The sequence below is a fragment of the Cervus elaphus genome, chromosome 9 (genome assembly GCF_910594005.1).
Source record: "Cervus elaphus chromosome 9, mCerEla1.1, whole genome shotgun sequence".
Taxonomy (NCBI): Eukaryota; Metazoa; Chordata; class Mammalia; order Artiodactyla; family Cervidae; genus Cervus; species Cervus elaphus.
This window is the reverse complement of record NC_057823.1, coordinates 17,513,083-17,530,727: the sequence shown is the minus strand read 5'-3', so window position 1 is coordinate 17,530,727 and position 17,645 is coordinate 17,513,083. Positions and strand designations below refer to the sequence as shown.

At 46.0% G+C, this 17,645-nt stretch overlaps 1 non-coding gene across 1 annotated transcript; it reads right to left on the bottom strand.

Moving 5' to 3' along the window:
* Positions 1-3,611: 3,611 nt before the first annotated feature.
* On the bottom strand, positions 3,612-3,715 carry LOC122701139. The gene has a single exon (XR_006342985.1). It is a non-coding gene; the product is annotated as a U6 spliceosomal RNA (small nuclear RNA).
* Between the last annotated feature and the right edge of the window lie 13,930 nt (positions 3,716-17,645).

The following is a 17,645-nucleotide window of genomic DNA, read 5'->3' as shown; positions in this document are numbered from 1 at the left end:
AAGCCTAAGTTCTTGCAGCTCACCAGGCCCTGTACCATCTGCCTGGTCCCCTCCCTGCCCTCACCACCTCATGCCCTCCCACTGCCCTCTCACCAACTCCCTCCTCTGCTCCTTGAGTACTTTAAGCTTCTCTAGCAGTGTGACCTTGGGCAGCTTAGTCAGCCTCAGCATTCACCTCTGTATAGTGATAGAAATGTTCGTGCCTTCTTCCCAGGGTTGTGATGAGGAGTGAATGAGATAATGAGCAGGTATGCATAGCACCTGGGCCCTGGCATGTCCCTGTCCCTCACCCTGAACACCCTTCCCTGCAGTCTTCGTCTAGAAAGTAGTATTTGGGCCCCAGGAAAGAGGTAAAGAATAGTATCATAAACAAGGACACAGTTTTTAAGACATGAAGTAACTGAGAATCCAGTTGAAACTCACTGCCCGCCTCTTCTGGGGGATACCACCATCTGGCAGGTGCCTCTCAGTCTGACCAGAGCTCTGGTACCTCCTCCCGGAAGCCTCCCCTGACCCGCCTTCTGAGTCATCCCTTACATCCAGCCATATTCCTGCCTGGCTGTGCCAACCTGTGTATTGCTGTCTCCTTTATGCTGTGAGCACCACCCGGACACAAACTGAGTCTTGGTCCTAGAATGACCCCAGCGACCCTCACGGATTCTGGCCCTCAGTGAATGCCTTTGTGCCCAAGCTGATTGCCACCAGAGGGCAATAGTGAACTGCAAACAAGTGGTGTTGCCCGATGCTTCTCATAAAGATTGAAATGGCAGGGACTTCCCCAGTGGTCCAATGGTTGGGACTCTGTGCTTCCAGTTGAGGAGGGGTTGGGAGGGGATGGATTCAATCCCTGGTCCGGGAACTAAAATCCCATACACCACATACATGGCTGAAAAATAAAGGTTTTAAAAGTATTTAAAAATGGCAGATGGGGGATCTGGGGAGGATTGGGGAGACCCTCCTAAACCTCGTTCATCCGAGATCAACTCAAAATTGTGAACTTCTTAATTCTTTACCATGAAAACTTTCAGAGGTAGAATCTGTATTTCTGGTATTTCCTTTCACCTTGGCCTCCAGTACAACTCAGCACTGCTGTTCCTGATCCTTGACTTAAAATTTCAATATTTTGTTCACCATGGATTTTTTTTTTTCACATTAATGGTGTTTTTGGAAAATATTACATTAAAATATTTATCTTGATTACTGAGTTGGTGACCTCTTTGCTTTCATGCCACACGTAACACCCTAGCACTGTTTAACATTTAAAACATCAAATGATATTGAGATACACAGTGAAGGGTCTTCCCTGGCAGTCCAGTGGTTAAGACTCTGGGCCTACACTGCAGGGGGTGTAGGTCGCATCTCTGGTTGGGGAACCAAGATCCCACATGCCCCATTTCCTTTGTGGCTCAGCGGTAAAGAATGCCTGCTAATGCAGGAGACAAGGGTTCAATCCCTGATCCAGGAAGATTGACTGGGCATGACGTGGAGCAACTAAGCCCATGTACCACAACGATTGAGCCTGTGCTCTAGAACCTGGGAACCGCACCTGCTGAGCCCATCTGCTGAAACTACTGAAGCCAGTACCGCCAGAGCCTGTGCTCTGCGGCAAGAGCGGCCACTGCAGTGAGAAAGAAGCCCGGGCAGTGCAGCTAGAGAGTAGCCCCTTGCTTGCTGCAACTAGAGAAAAGCCCACACAGCAACAAAGACCCAGCACAGCCACACACACACACACAAAATATCCCACATGCTGCAAGTCAAGGCAAAAAAAAAAAAAAAAAATCTGGTTCCCTGCCCCCAACCACGGGAACCCACTGTCTCTGGTGTCTTGTGACTCCTTCCAGGGTTTCTCTTTGTAAGATCAAATGTAATCTTATCCCTTCCGTTCCTTTTTACACAAAGCATAACACACTGCAGTCAGTGACGTATCCTGCTTTTTTCATTGAACTCTCTGACCCCGCAGATCTTTTCTTAACTGTCCATCAGCACTTCCTCATTCTTTCTACTCTGGTAGTATGTGCTCATCTCAGCATTTATTTCACCAACGGTTTTTTTTTGAATTAACGCTTGCAGGTTTGTGAGTCTTAGTGGCAAACAGAATCCCACCCAAAATGTTTCACTAAACAAAATGTAATAATGGAGACTTCCCTGGGGGTACAGCAGATAAGAAGTCTTCCCAGGTGGCTCAGTGGTAAAGAATTCGCCTGCCAAGCAGGAGACCTGGGTTCAATCCCTGGGTCAGAAAGATCCCCTGGAGAAAGAAATGGCAACCCACTCCAGTATTCTTGCCTGGGAAATCACATGGACAGAGGAGCCTGGCGGGCTACATTCCATGGGGTCACAGAGAATCGGGCATGACTTAGCGACTAAACAACAACAGTGGATAAGAATCTGCTTGCCAATGCAGGGGTCACCAGTTCAATCCCTGATGCAGGAATATCCCAAAAGCCAAGGAGCAACTGAGCCTGTGTGCCACAACTACTGAGCCCTTGCACCTAAAGCCCGTGCTCTGCAACAGGAGAAGCCACTGCAATGAGAAGCCCCCCCGCTGCAATGGAAGAGTAGCCCTGGATCGCCACAGATAAGGAAAGACCACACGCAACAACAAAAACCCAGTGCAACCAGAAATAAATATATATATATTTTAAAGTGTAATGATGTGAGTGGGATAGGAGGACCAACAGAGTGGATTCATTTTCTGGAGCTGCTGTAACAAATCACCACATTTAGTGGCTTCAACACAAACAGATTACCTTACACTTGTACAGGTCAGAAGTCTGACATGGGTCTCTTTGTGCTGAAATCTAGGCACTGGCAAGGCTGTGATCCTTCTGGATGTTCTGGGTAGGATCCATTTCCTCTGTTTCCAACTTCTCGGGGCTGCCTCCATTCCTTGGCTCGTGGCCACCTCCTTCCATCTTCAAAGATGGCAAAGATGGGGACTTCCCTGGCTGTCCAGTGGCTAAGGCTCCGAGCTGCCAATGCAGAGGGACTCAGGTTTGATTCCTGGTCAGGGAACTAGATCACACATGCCACAAGTAAAGATCTCATAGGCTGCAACGAAGACCCAGTGCAACCAAGTAAACAAATTCCGACCTCCCCCCAAAAAATGACAAAGACGACATCAATCATGTCACTCTGACTTCTTTTTCTGCTTTCCTCTTTCACTTGTAAGACCTTTTTTTTTAAAAAAAAAAAAAAAATATGTACGCTTTTTATTTTTATTTACTTATTTATTTCTGGTTGTGCTGGGTCTTCATTGCTGTGAGGCTTTTTTCTAGTTGTGGCAAGTGGGGGCTACCCTCTAGTTGTGATGCCTGGGCATCTCTTTGTGGAGCACAGGCTCTAGCCACACAGGTTTCAGTAGCTGCAGTACGTGGGGTCGGTAGTTGTGGCTCCTGGGCTCTAGAGTACAAGCTCAGTAACTGTCGTGCATGGGCGTAGTTGCTCCAAGGTATGTGGGAATCACCCTGGATCAGGGATTGAACCCATGTCTCCTGCATTGGCAGGCAGGTTATTTGCCACTAAAGCCACAGGCAGTCCCTAAAGACTTTTGTGATTACCTTGAATCCACTAGGATCATCTCCCTATCTTTTTTCTTTTTCTTTCTTTTTTTTAACATGGAATGATCCAGGCATTTGCATATCATCTTTGTGCAGGGGCCAGGCTAATCTCTCTATCTTTCCAATTTTAGTATACATGCTGCTGAAGCGAGCTTGCTAATCTTTTTTTTGGCCACATCACACGGCATGCAATATCTTAGTTTCCCAGTCAGGGATGGAACCCACAGCCCCTGCAGTGGGAGCAAAGAGTCTCAACCACTGGACCACCAGGGAAATCTTCATTTTAACTACTTTGAGGGGGTACAGTTCAGTGGTGTTAAGTATGAGAAATTCTGTACCCACTAAACATTTAACTCCCCACCCCTGAAATTTCTGTAAGTTCGTGCGTGGCTCATTTCACTCAGCATAGAGTTTTCAAGATTCATCCACGGAAGAGTGTGTGTCAGAAGGTCTCTCTCTCTCTCTTTTTTTTAAAGGCTTTCTAATATTCCATTGTAGAATACATCACAGTATGTCCATCCATTCATCCACTGATGGACACTTGGGTTGCTTCCACCTCTTGGCTACTGTGGATAATGCTGCTGTGAACTCTGGACATGCAGGGACTTCCCTGGTGGTCCAGGGACTGAGACTCTGAGTTCCCAATACAGGGGACCTGGGTTCAAGGCCTGGTCAGGGAACTAGGTCCCCCATGCCACAACTGAGACTCCGAAACAGTCAAACAAATATATATTTTTTAATATTTTTTTTAAAAACATGGATATACAAATGTCTCTCTGAGTTCCTGCTTTCTTGGAATATACACCCAGAAGTGCAATTGCTGAGTCACATGTTAATCATTTTTGAGGAACCACTAAACCATAAGCAAGTTTTGAATTCAGTAATGAGTTAGATGTCAGGAGCCTAGAAGCAGAGTGGGGACTTGTCCTCAAAATCATTTTGTGCCTTTTTGATTGAGAACCTTGTGAATGAATTATTTATTTAAAAATAAGTAATTATCTAAAATAATTTTTAAAAAACATTGAAAGGAAAAGAAGAGCAGGATAAGCTTGTTTCCTGGAGCCACTGAAAACACAAAATTGGAACTCACACAACTATCCATGGCCTATTAAAGTGTATAATGGGGCTTCACTAGTGGCTCAGTGGTAAAGAATCCCCCTGCCAATGCAGGAGATGAGGATTGGATCCCTGGGTCGGGAACATCCCCTGAAGGAGGAAATGCCAACCCAGTCCAGTATTCTGGCCTGGAAAATTCCATGGACAAAGGAGCCTAGTGGGCTACAGTTCATGGGGTTGCAAAAGAGCTGGACATGACTGAGGGCATGCACACACACACACAATGTATACAACGTTGTACGATAGAGCAGTGAAACCAAAGAGAGTGAGTCACACCTAGGTAGATGAAATTCATGAACAGGAACTCCAATGAACAAGCAAGTTAGGGGGCCCAACAGATAGATAGGAATTACATCAAGTCCAAGGACAGCATCTCCTCCAGACCTTGGACTCAGCTCTTTCCCCTGTCTAGTACACCCTGCCCTGACATCCATGTGGCTCCACTTCAGCTCCCACAGATCAGAAAGATGGTTCTAGAACTCCCAGATCTCCAATGACGCCATCTCCTTCCTTGCTTTGCTTTTTCTATACCATGCCATCATCCGCTACACTACATAATTTTTACTTGTTTATCCTCATTCTTGGCTGTTGTCCCACCTAAAAGTGCAGGGAATTTTATCTACTCTCTACTCTGTTCCCAGGACCTAGAACTGTGCAGAGCATACAATAGGTACTCAAGAGATATGTGCTGAGGAAATGAAAAGCAACCCTTCCTCATTGCTTTATAGAGGGTGGAAGGGGAAACATCCACTTCCCTCCAGGAATGAAAGTGGAGAGTGGAACTCTGAGATCCCCCCATGGTCTTTATGCTGTTTTGTTTTTTGACCTGAGTGGATGGAATACAATTTTTTTTTTAAGTTTTAGAAAATTGAGATATAAGTGATACAGAACTTTGTGTTAGTTTCAGGAACAACATAAGGATTTGATGTCTGTATACCCTGTGAAGTGATCACCACCATAAATCCAGTTCACATCCGTCACCATACAGAGATACACATTTTTTTTCCTGTGATGGGAACTTTTAAGCTATTCCATCTTCTTCTTGTTGCTGTTCGGTAGCTCAGTCCTGTCTGATTCTTTTTGACCCCATGGATTTCAGTACACCAGGCTTCCCTGTCTTTCACCATCTCTCGGAGTTTGCTCAAACTCATGTCCATTGAGTCAGTGATGCCACCCAACCATCTCATCCTCTGTTGCCCCCTTCTCCTCTTGCCCTCAATCTTTCCCAGCATCAGGGTCTTTTCCAGTGAGTCAGCTGTTCGCATCAGGTGACCAAAGTATTGGAGTTTCAGCTTCAGCATCAGTCCTTCCAGTGAATATTCAGGGTAGCAACTTTCAAATATATAATACAGTATTATTAATCAACACACTGTACAGTACATCCTCAGGACTTATTTATAACTAGAAGCTTTTACCTTTTGACCACCTTTGTCCATTTCACCAACACCATTTCTTGCTGATTTAAAAAAAAAAATTTATTTCTTTATTTGTCTGTGTCTGGTCTTGGTTGTGGCATGTGGGATTTGTAGTGGCAGCATGGGGGACCTAGTTCCCTGACCCGGATTGAACGAGGGCCCCCTGCATTAGAAGCGTGGAGTCTTAGCCACTAGACCACTAGGGAAGTCCCAGGAATTTCCTTTCCTTTTCTTTTTTTAAACTTGAAAAACATTTCACTTATTTACTTTTTATTTATTTTTGGTTGTGCCGAGTCTTCATTTCTGTTCGGGCTTTTCTCTAGTTGTGGTGCACTGCCTTCTCATTGTGGTGGCTTCTCCTGTTGCGAAGAACGGGCTTTAGGCATGAGGTCCTCGATAACTGCAGCACATGGGCCAGTGGTTGAGGTTCCCAGGCTCTAGAGCATAGGCTCAATAGATGTGGCACACGGGCTTTGTTGCTCAGTAGCATGTGGGATCTTCCTGGACAGGAGTTCTAGCCTGAATCTCTTGCATTGGCAGGTGGATTCTTTACCACTGAACCCCCTGGGAAGCCCTTTCCTTTTCTTTTGATTATTCTCCATCTATGGTTGGTTGAATCTGGGATTCAGAGCCAGGAGATACAGAGGGTCGCGTGTATTCCCTTGTATGGCTGTATTACGTTTTGTTGGTTCATTCACCTGTTGATGGATACTGGGTTTGTTTCTATCTGGTGCCCAGATGATGTTTTTATTTATCTCCACATCTTTTGGATGCCTGAAATATTTAATACTAAAATAGTTTCGGGGAATTCCATGGTGGTCCAAAGGTTAGGAAGTGCTTTCCCTGCCACGGGCCAGGTGTGATCCCTGATCAATGGGAACGCACTTCAGTATTCTTGCCTGGGAAATTCCATGGACAGAGGAGCCTGGTGTGCTATAGTCCACGGGGTCGAAAAAAAAGTCAGACATGACTCAGCGACTAAGTGACAACAATGATGCACAACTAAGATCCCACAAGCTGCATGGCACGGGGGTAAAAATCCACCAAATAGATCTACACATAGTACAAAAGAAAGATCTCTAAGAAATATTGTGCAATAAAGAAGATACTAACACTTGTTCTGCACCTGGCTCTGTTTTAAATTCTTTGCTTGTTTGGGTGCATGCTCAGTCCTGTCTGACTCTTTGTGACCCCATGGGCTGTAGCCCACCAGGCTCCTTTGCCCCTGGGATTTTTCCCAGGCAAGAAAACTGGAGTGGGTTGCCATTTCCCCCTCCAGGGGATCTTCCCGACCCACGGTTCCCACATCTCCTGCATTGGCAGGTGGATTCTTTATCACTGAGCCCCCAGGGAAGCCCCCAGGGAAGCCCCCGTTTCCTCCGCAAACCAGCACAAAATGAACCTGCCTGTGGCTCCTCATGAGAAAGTTTAAGAGGCCATGTATTCACAAACAGAGAAGGGTGTGGAGTTTCCTTAGAGGGATTCTAAACCCATCTCAAGGCTATTTGGGGGAGAGGGCTGGCCTGCTCCCTGAACCCTCCCATTCAAAAAGACACAAAGGGATTTTTGTTTTTAATTTATCAGCCCTAGACTTTTCCCAGGCTTGGTGGGAGCTCTAGGAAGGTCCCAGAAGACCGCTGAGTCTAGGGAATCCCCTCACTCTAGCTTCCTCCTAAAAAAAAACCCACTGGGGCAGGGTGACTAGCTGTCTCAAGTTTAGCCTGGAAAGTCCCTGGTCTGGGAACTCCCCCTCACTTCTAGGCAAACCCCCATAGTTGGTGGGGTAACCCAGAGCTTCTGTGCTGGGGCTGGACCCCCACTGTGATGTAGGAGTTCAGCAGAGAGGTCACAGGCGTGAGGGGCTGCCCGTGAGCTTCGCCAGGGGCGTCGGAGCCTCTCTTCTCTCCAGCTGTGAAGTGGCGTGCTGATCCCACTTCAAAAGAAACGAGGGACTTCCCTGGCAATCCAGTGGCTAAGACCCCAAACTCCCAATGCAGGGGGCCTGTGTTTGGTCCCTGGTCACAGAGCTTCCCTAGTGGCTCAGACTAAAGAGTCCGCCTGCCTGGGAAGATCCCCTGGAGAAGGTAATGGCAACCCACTCCGGTATTCTTGCCTGGGAAATCCCAAGGACAGTGTAGCCTGGCAGGCTACCGTCCACAGCGTCGCAAAGAGTGGGACACAATTGAGCAACTAACATTTTCAGGAACTAGGTACCACATGAGGCAACTAAGACTGGGTACAGACAAATAAATAAATTAAATTAAATAAATAAACATTTAAAAACATCTGAGAGAGCTCAAAGAATTCTTAGCACCCAGGCCTGGGCCCAACTGGCATCCAGGCTGGGAAAATGCTAACTATTATTAGAGTTTATTGTTATGACTGGCTTTATTACTAATATTGTTATTGGGCTTCCCTGGCGGCTCAGATAGTAAAGAGTCTGCTTGTAATGCAGGAGATCCAGGTTCAACCCTTGGGTCAGGAAGATCCCCTGGAAAAGGAAATGGCAACCCACACCAGCATTCTTGCCTGGGAAATCCCAGGGACAGTGGAGCCTGGCGGGCTACAGTCCATGGGGTCGCTAAGAGTCAGACACGACTGGAGAGCTAACTCTTTCACTTTCACTTTGATTGATGTTATTAATCACCCCACCTGACAATTCCTGTTGGTCTGGCCTCTGGGTCCAGCAGAGGCCGCCCCATCTCATCTTACCAGGGCTGGCTGTTGAAGAGTCTGGGGCACTCCATTTCCTGCTATTGCTCGGTGCTAGTGGCAAACAGGAAGCCGAGGCTGAAAGGCCATGGCCAGCTCTTCCCGAGCAGGGCAGGACAGTTGCCCGGAGCATAGATGTCTCTGGAGATCATTCACTCCACCAGCTTCTTGGCACCTAAGGTTGCCAGGCACCATTATAGGCCCTGAGGACACCGTGGGGAACCACGCAGACCTTGCTCTTTTGGGGAGCTGACATTCTAAAATGGAAGTCAGGCCTTAAAAATCAGTGCTCAAAGAAAGTTCCAGTGAAGTAGACGATCACAAAGGCTGCTAAGCAAAATGTAGCTGGTGAAGGGAATAGGAAAACAGACTTGCAGATTCAGAATGAGGAGCTTCTGGGAGGGTTGAGGGTTCATTTCTGGGCCTGGGTATTTGGTTTGTTTTATTGTTGTTCTCATATAAACACTGGGCCTACAGTGTGTGTTAGTCACTCAGTCGTGTCTGACTCTTTGCGACCCCCATGGACTGTAGCCCCCAAGCTCCTCTGTCCGTGGGATTTCCCAGGCAAGAATACTGGAGTGGGTTGCCATTTCCTTCCCCAGGGCCTATAGTGAAGCTCATGAAAATTTTCTTTCTTCTTCTTCTTTTGTAAAATATTTATTTTCTTGGCTGTGCCAGATCTTAGTTGCTGCATGCAGGATCTTTGTCACAGCATGTGAAATCTTTAACTGTGGCCTGTGCATTTGGGAGCGTAGAGTCTTAACCACTGGACCACCATGGAGGTCCCAAAGTTTTCTTTTTAAAAAAAATTTTTTTATTTTAGGATTTACCTGGTGGCCCAGGGGTTAAGAACCCACCTGCCAATGCAGGGGACACGGGTTCTATCCCTGGCGGGGAAGATTCCACGTGCCACAGTGCAACTAAATCCATGAGCCACAACTACTGAGCCTGTGCTGTTTTCAATATAGCAGTGTGTACATGTCATTTCCAAACATCCAGTCTATCCCTCCCCTCAACACTTCCCCTTAGAGCCATAAATTCTTTCTCTTAAGTCAATGAGTCTGTTTCTGTTTTGTAAATATGTTCGTTTGTATCTTTCTTCTTCTTTTTTGTTAAGATTCCAACTATGTTCCACATATATTCCAAGGGATATAAGGGTTTCCCTGGTGGCTCAGATGGTAAAGAATATGTCTGCAATGAGGGAGACCTAGGTTCGATCCCTGGTTTGGGAAGATCCCCTGGAGGAGAGCATGGCAACCTACTCCAGTAGTCTTGCCTGGAGAATCCCCATGGGTAGAGGAACCTAGCAGGCTACAGCCCATAGGGGTCACAAAGAGTTGGACACGACTGAACGGCTAAGCACAGCACACATATAAGGGATATCATATATCTGTCCTTTTCTATCAGACTTACTTCACTGAGTATGAAAATCTCCAGATTTATCTATGTCACCTCATTAGCATAAACTCAGGTATGGTCGCACAGGTTTATTATGAAACACAAAAGATATTCTTTTCACCTCTATCAGTCAGGATATTAGAAAGGTTTTAGGAGCTCTGAGCCAGGGTCCAGGGACTAAAGCCAAATGCTACAATGAAACAGGATGCTATCACCTCTTTCACTCAGGAAGTTTCAAGAGTTGTCGAAGTTCTCTGTCAGGAATTAGGGATGAAGATCAATATATATTTCTTCTTATATCACCATATCACACATGGAAGGGCCAGCTCCCTCAGACAAGGGTATTGATGGGTCAAAGTTCTCAGGCTCACCTTTTATTTTATTTTTTTCTCATCTTTTATTTTTTATTTTGTTTTATTTTAATTTTTTGGCTGCCTTGTGCAGCAGGCAGGATCTCAGTTCCCCAACCAGACTGAACCTTTGCCATCTGCACTGGGAGTTCGAGGTTTTAACCACTGGACAGCCAGGGAAGTTCCCTTCTCAGGGCCATCTGTGTCTGCCCAATATTCTCATTCCAAACCTCGGGGACCCCCTCCTCCCCAGACAGTGTTCTCACCTTCGCATAAGAGATCCTTGGCATTTAAAGTGAAAGTAAAGTCGCTCGGTCATGTCCGACTCTTTTCGACCTCATGAACTGTAGCCCGCCAGGCTCCTCTGTCCACAGGATTTTCCAGGCCAGAATACTGGAGTGGGTAGCCATACCCTTCTCCAGGGGATCTTCCCGACCCAGGGATCAAACCTGGGTTTCCTGCATGACATTCAGATTCTTTACCATCTTAGCTGCCAGGTTAGCATTTAAATGGTATTACAATTCTGTAACCCACACAGTCAGGCTCTAAGCCTGATCAGTCATGTCTATAAAGGATAAGAGATTGTGCTCAGATGCGTCACAAATGCTGTGGGCCATGCAGGGACGACAGACAGAGGTGGGGTGGGCGGGGCAAGGGGAGGAGCCTCAGGCCAGGATAGAAGCGACTTCTTTGGTGAGTGATGGTGGGACTGGACCAGGTGGGGTGAGATTTTGCTGATGAACCAAAGACGGGTGTGAGAGAAATGTGAGATTTCTTTTCTGCATTTTGTTTTTTGTTGTTGGTTTTTTGGTTTTGTTTTTACTGCACCACGGGTCATGTAGGATCCTAGTTCTCCACAGGGATTGAACCCGCACCCCCAGCAGTGGAAGCACAGAGTCCTAACCACTGGACCCCCAGGGAAGTCCTTCCTGAGATTTTCTGAAAATTTTTTCCTTGAACTAACCAATATTTCTATATTTCTCTTGAGTCCTTCCATAGGTGGGCTGAGCAAACACAAGAAAATATAATACATTCTTTTTATTCTATATATTCTTTTCCTTTCTTTCTGGCCATGCCACTCGGCATGTGGGATCTTAGTTCCCTGACTAGTGATCAAACCAGGACCTGTGGAGGCAGGAAGCCTTAACCACTGGATCACCAGGAAAGTCCTATTCTATATGTTCTATATATTTCATTCTCTATTATGAAATATACAGACACTCTGGAGATGTCACCATTATCAGTACAGAATTCTGCTTTTTTTTTTTTTTTCCCAGCTGCAAATGATTGCCTTGTCAGGGTGAATCACTGTTGATTCCCCAGTCCCCAAGTTCCCAGCACTCACTATCCTCCAGGCTAAGTTTCTGTCTACAACTTCACATTGAATCTCCATAGCTGCCCTGTGAAGAAGGGTCTGTTTTCCTTCCTGTTTTCTCAGACTGAGATGAGTAGTCATGTGCTCTTGGCCACAGCTGTTATGGCTCCAACTTCAGAATTAAACCTGGCTCTGCCCTTTGGTAGGGCTTCCCCGGTGGCTCAGACGGTAAAGAGTCTGCCTGCAATGTGGGAGACCTGGGTTCGATCCCTGAGTTGGGAAGATCCCCTGGAGAAGGAAATGGCTCACCCACTCCAGTACTCTTGCCTGGAAAATGCCGTGGACAGAGGAGCCCTGTAGGCTCCATGGGGTAGCAAAGAGTTGGACACAACTGAGTGACTTCACTTCATTTCACTTCTGCCCTTTGGTGCTTTGGGACCTAGAAAAGTTCCTCAGCCTCTGTTAAAGAAAAAATTATACTGACACTTGTTAAAAGTCGTTAACTAAACAAAACTTTTAGGTGGCGTTTCGGCGGGTGGGGTGGGTTCCGCAGAGCTCCAGTCCTCCTTTATGTCCCAGGGTAGAAAAGAATTCAGTGAAAGTTGGAGTGATGGATACCAAGTGATTTATTAGAATAGGATGCTTACAAGCATCCATACAAGGTGTACCAGTGGGCAGGTGAGAGGGTGCTGAGCCCCTCATCTTAGTGGGCTACAGTCCCCCCCCCTTTTTTTTTTCCCCTCCCCTACAGTTTTATAATCAAAGGAAAAGTGGGGAGAGGGGAAAGACCGCTTTCTTCCTCATTCTTTTTTAAAATAATATATTTGTTATTATTATTATTTTTAATTTATGTATTTATTCAACTGTACCTGCTCATAGTTGCCATACACAGGCCCTTTTAGTTGCAGCACCCAGGATCTAGTTCCCCAACCAGGGATCGAACCTGGGCCCAATGCATTGGGAGTGCAGAGTCTTACCCACTGGACCATCAGCAAAGTCCCACTTCCTCATTCTTGAGTAGATGTTGTGCTTTGATCATCAGCTCCTCCTCCAGATTGGGTAGGGATGGTTTCTTGTCCCCACATGGTTAAGCTGAAAGTCATAACGGAGAAATTATTTCAGGTTTCAGTACAATGAGGATATTTACTTTGAAATGTCACTTTCCCATAAATTATTGTTTTCATGTGTGCAGAAAGCATGTCCTAGAACTTGCTGAGCTCCCTGGGAAGGATGTGGGTCTCACACTGCCCTTGTTTTATTGTTTTGGAGCTTGCCTCATGTTTGTACGGCATGCTTTGTTGTTAAGCAAGCCTGCTTGGTTTTGTGGTTAAGCAAACCTGTTTTCTTTTTTTTTATGTACACCATGAACAAGTGAGATTTATTCTTAGAATGCAAAAGACAGTTCAATTTATGAAAATCAAGCAATGTACTATATCACAGGAATAAAATGAAGGGAAAAACTACATTATCATCTCCACTGATAAAAAAAAACTTTTGACAAAATTCAGCACCATTTCATCATTTAAAGAAAAAAAAATTCTTTTAACTCAGTATAAAAGGGAGCTTTTTCAAGATATAACCCATATATGAAAAAACCACAGCCAACATCATACTCAGAGGTACAAGACTGAAAGCATTCCCTCTAAGACAAGAGCAAGAACAAGGATGCCTGCTTTCACCACTTCTATTCAACATAGCATTGGAAGTTCTAGTTGGAGCAATTAGGCAAGAGAAAGAAATAAAAAGCGTCCAAATTGGAAAGCAAGAAGTAAAATTATCTCTGTTCCCAAGTGATGTGATCTTGGTAGTGGTGGTTTTAGTCACTAAGTTGTGCCCAATTCTTCTGACCCCATGGGCAGTAGCCTGCCAGGCTCCTGTGTCCATGGGATTTTTCAGGCAAGAATACTGGAGTGGGTTGCCATTTCCTTCTCCAGGTAAACCTGTTTTCTTAAGTGACCATTAACTTACTGGGGTCACCCATATTTTTCCTACTTACAATTCCCTAGTGGGATTAACTATTTAATCACCTCCTTGGTCCCTTTACTCTGCCCTTATCATAAATGGTACAGATGAACTTATTTTCAAAGCAGAAATAGAGACACAGATATAGAAAATAAACTTATGGATACCAAGGGGGTAAAGGGGGTAGGATGAATTGGGAAATTGGGATTAGTCATTGATAGATAATTAATAAGGACCTACTGTAGAGCTCAGACAACTCTAGTCAATGCTCTGTGGTGACCTAAATGGGAAGGAAATCTAAAAAAGAGGGAATATATGTGTCTGCATAACATTCACTTTCTGTACAGCAGAAACGTAACACTGTCAAGCAACTCTACCCCAATTAAAAACAAACTGTCAACTGGGGAAAAAAAAAAAGCACAACCTAACATTTGAGAGTTATATTTTATTCGGCAGACAAAACTGAGGACTGAAGTCTGGGACACAGCATCTCAGATAACTCTGAGAGATTGCTGTGAAGAGGCAAGGGGGGAGCCAGGATATATTCAAGCTTTTACAACAAGGTTAGTGTTAATTAAAGAAAATCAGATATCTCAAGTTAAAAGAGTTTAGTGCTTTTCTATGTATGGGAAGATGCAAGAGTGTGAGCTCACTGAAATCATTCCTTTGACAGGCACCTCGGCTGACCTGTGCTTTCTCACCCTGAGTCTCCTCACGGTGCATCTCTGCAAGGGTGGCTGCAGTGACTTCCTAGGTGGGCTTCATGGAAAAGAACCCACCTGCCTGTGCAGGAGACGTAAGAGGTTTGGGTTTGATCCCTGGGTCAGGAAGATCCCCCAGAGGAGGGCATGGTAACCCACTCCAGTATTCCTGCCTGGGGAAACCCACGGACAGAGGAGCCAGGTGGGCTACAGTCTTCAGGGTCACAAGGAGTTGGACATGATTGAAGTGACTTAGCAGTGACTGATGGGTGGATGGTGGGCATCCTGTTTCTATCCTGAGTTCCCTCAGGGCTCACCATCTGTGCGGCTGTAACGCTGATCTCTGGTAGCCTCGACCTGCAGCGGTTTGAAGCAGGGTTTCAGTTCCCCTGTCAGAGATTGAAGGCAGCCTGAGGCAGTGAGAATGCTTAATTCTCACCACTAAGACCATCAGGCCCTGGCCTGTCAGCTGTGTAGAAATGAATGTCCACATAGAGACAGGAAGTAGTGAAACAAGTAGTGATTATTAAGAAGGAAAAAGAGCATGTGTGGATAGACACATAGGCAGGCTCAGAGACAGAGTCACGCCCTTATGGTAGTTTGAATCACTCTTCTGGTGCATATCTTCCAGGTCTCCTTTGGCCAATCATCTTGCTTGGCCTGGTTCTGAGTATGTATTTGGTTTATCTCAGTAATCTCCCATGTATGCACGCATCACTTAGCCAAGATGGATTCCAGTGAAGAGGCCTATGGATAGGCTAACCTCACTTACTATGAGGTGACGCCCCCTCCTTTTTGACCTCCAAGGAGCCTTTCTGTGCATGTATAGTCGGGGTCTCTTGACTTGTTGTTCAGTCACCAGGTTGTGTCTGACTCTCTGCGACTCCATGGACTGCAGCTCACCAGGCTTCCCTGTCCTTCACCATCTCTAAGAGTTTGCTCAAATTCATGTCCTTCGAGTCGGTGATGCCATCCAACCATCTCATCCTCTGTCATCCCCTTCTCCTCTTGCCCTCAGTCTTTCCCAGCAGGAGGGGCTTTTCCAATGAGTCGTCTCTTCACATCAGGTGGCCAAAGAATTGGAGCTTCAGCTTCAGCATCAGTTCTTCCAATGAATATTCAGGACTGATTTCCTTTAGGATTGACTGGTTTGATCTCCTTGCTCTCCAAGGGACTCTCAAGAGGCTTCTCCAGCACCACAGTTCAAAAGCATCAGTTCTTCAGCGCTCAGCCTTCTTTATGGTCCAACTCTCACATCCATACATGACTACTGGAAAAACCATAGTTTTGACTATAAGGAACTTTGTCTGCAAAGTGGTGTCTCTGATTTTTAATTCGCTCTCTGGATTTGTCATAGCTTTTCTTCTAAGGAGCGTCTTTTAATTTCATGGCTGCAGTCACCATCCATGACTTGGAGAATGAGAAATACGTGGTCTCTGTCTTTTACCTGGGCAAAGCTTAGCTCTTCTGTCTCCTGCTAATTTGGAGCATCCGTCCACAGGGGAGAAACCAGCTGTTTACCCTGAGGCCCATCTAGCTCCTACTCAATGTGATGGCTGGATGAGTGCAATATCCTTTGTTTACTGATATGGCAGGCAATATTTTTGACTCACAAAACAGTAAGGGAGACTCTTCAGGACAACTGCAATGGGGGACTGCAAAAGGGGAGAGCATTGGGCTCAACTCTGAATGCAGCAAAGACATCTGGGGATTGCCAGGCAAAGAGCAGAATGAGGGTGTGACAGGGGGAGGGTGGGAGGGGAGATTCCCTGGTGGTCCAGTGGAATCCACCTTGGAATGCAAGGGATACGGGTTCGATCCTCGGTCCGGGAAGATCCTAAATGGTGCAGAGCGACTAAGCCAGTGTGCCGCAACTGCTAAGTCAGTGCTTACAGTGCAAGAGCCTCAACTACTGAAGCCCACGTGCTGTGACTACTGAAGTCTGAGCTCCTAGAGCCAGTGCTCCCCAATAAGAGGAGCCACCGCTGTGAGAAGCCCAAAGCAGCAAGGGCAACTCTTAGCTGATCCCAAAAAGAAAATAAATAAATGAATAAATAAATCTTAAAAAAATTAGGGGTAGGGGGATTCTTGCTAAACTGACCTCACAGGATTCTTGCTAAAGAGAGGACGAATATTTACGCATCAAAGGTGGAGACTGAGAAACCTGATCAGATATTAGGGGTCGGGGGATGACTGTGCAGGACTAAGACAGGACCGGGGCCAAGGTTGAGGGGTAGTCAAGAAGGTGCGGGGCTTCCCTGGTGGCTTAGGGGTAAAGAATCCACCTACCAGTGCAGGAGATTAAGGTTTGATCCCTGGTCTGGGAAGATCCCATTTGTCACAGAGCAACCAAGCCCAAGCAGCACAACTATTGAGCCGGTGCTCTAGAGGCCGGGAGCCGCAACTACTGAAACCCAAGCACTCTAGAGCCTGTGTTCCACAACAAGAGAAGCCACAGCAATGAGAAGCCCGCACACCACACCTAGAGAGTAGCCCCTGCCCTCCGCAACTAGGGAAAAGCCCATGCAGCAACGCAGACTCAGGACAGCCAAAAATAAAAATAAATAAAATTATTTTAAAGAAGGTTCAGAGAACTAAAGTTTGGGCAAGGAAAGAGTCTTTGTCACCTCTCTGTATCTCGGTTTCTTTCTCTGAGAAATGGAGATAAGAGATGCCAGAGGACTACTGCTAACATCAGATTGTTAGGGGAACCCACTGACTGAAACCTACTGCCCTGGCCAGGCTTTATAGTAACTACCTGAGTGAGTTATCTTACAACAGGAGGAATGCAGAACTAACAAACTACCAAAATTCTGGTAAGGAATGCAGAACTAACAAACTACTACCAACCAGAAAGAAATCGGGAAAGGTCAAAAGGAGAGAGAAAATGCCAATACACACTCGGACCACCTCCCAGAATCCTTGCTGGAATTCATCTAGGCTGATCCACGAATGCACCACCAGGAAGGACTCTGAGTCAGAAAGACTGGCCAGAGACAACCCAGAAACTAACCCCATCACCATAAAACCCAAGACTGAGAGCCACGCAGCAGAGCAGTTCTCCTGGATTCCCTTACTCCGATGCTCTCTTTTCCCCCCGGGTGCCCCTTTCCAAT